Here is a 654-nt window from a genome sequence, read left to right as displayed (position 1 = left end):
AGTGGCAGGTTCGGTAACAGGTTCGGGAGAAGATTCTGTCGAAGGTTTGGTCGACGGTTCAGTAGAAGGTTTGGTCGAAGGTTCAGTGGAAGGTTCAGTAGCACGTTCGGTAGAAGTTTCTGTCGAAGGTTTGGTCTGAGGTTCAGTGGTAGATTCGCTAGAAGGTTTTGTAGATGGTTCGATAGAAGATTCCGTTGATGGCTTAGCTGAAGGTTTGGTGGAAGTTTCGGTGTGGGGCTTCCACGTAGTACCAGAAGATATACATCCAGCTTTGTTTGGATAGTCACAAACTTGTAGCTTAGGATTGAAGTGCAGTTTATCTCCCTTATTATTCATTATTGGACATTCCATTAATAATTTTTCGCCATGAAAACACTTGTAGAATTTAGTGCAGTCTGACTCGTGCGCCAAATGGACAGTGTTATCGGGGGAATCTTCTTCTGGGCATTCCGTTGGTATTGGTATTATAACAGTGTCACCAGCCATAACTATGGCTAATGCAGACACGAAAGCAGTGGCTACTATATACCATTCTTCTAAAATTATTTAAATACGTTGTAAACAATTATGCACTATCAATTTTGACAATTATTATGAATATGTATATTCTGTTTAAAGAAAGTACGATCGATTCTATTTTACTGTTAATTCAAA

The sequence above is a fragment of the Polistes canadensis genome, unplaced genomic scaffold, assembly GCF_001313835.1.
Source record: "Polistes canadensis isolate GaletaPanama2010 unplaced genomic scaffold, ASM131383v1 scaffold_19, whole genome shotgun sequence".
NCBI classification, from domain to species: Eukaryota; Metazoa; Arthropoda; class Insecta; order Hymenoptera; family Vespidae; genus Polistes; species Polistes canadensis.
The sequence above is the reverse complement of the archived record's forward strand: the minus strand, read 5'-3'. Positions refer to the sequence as shown.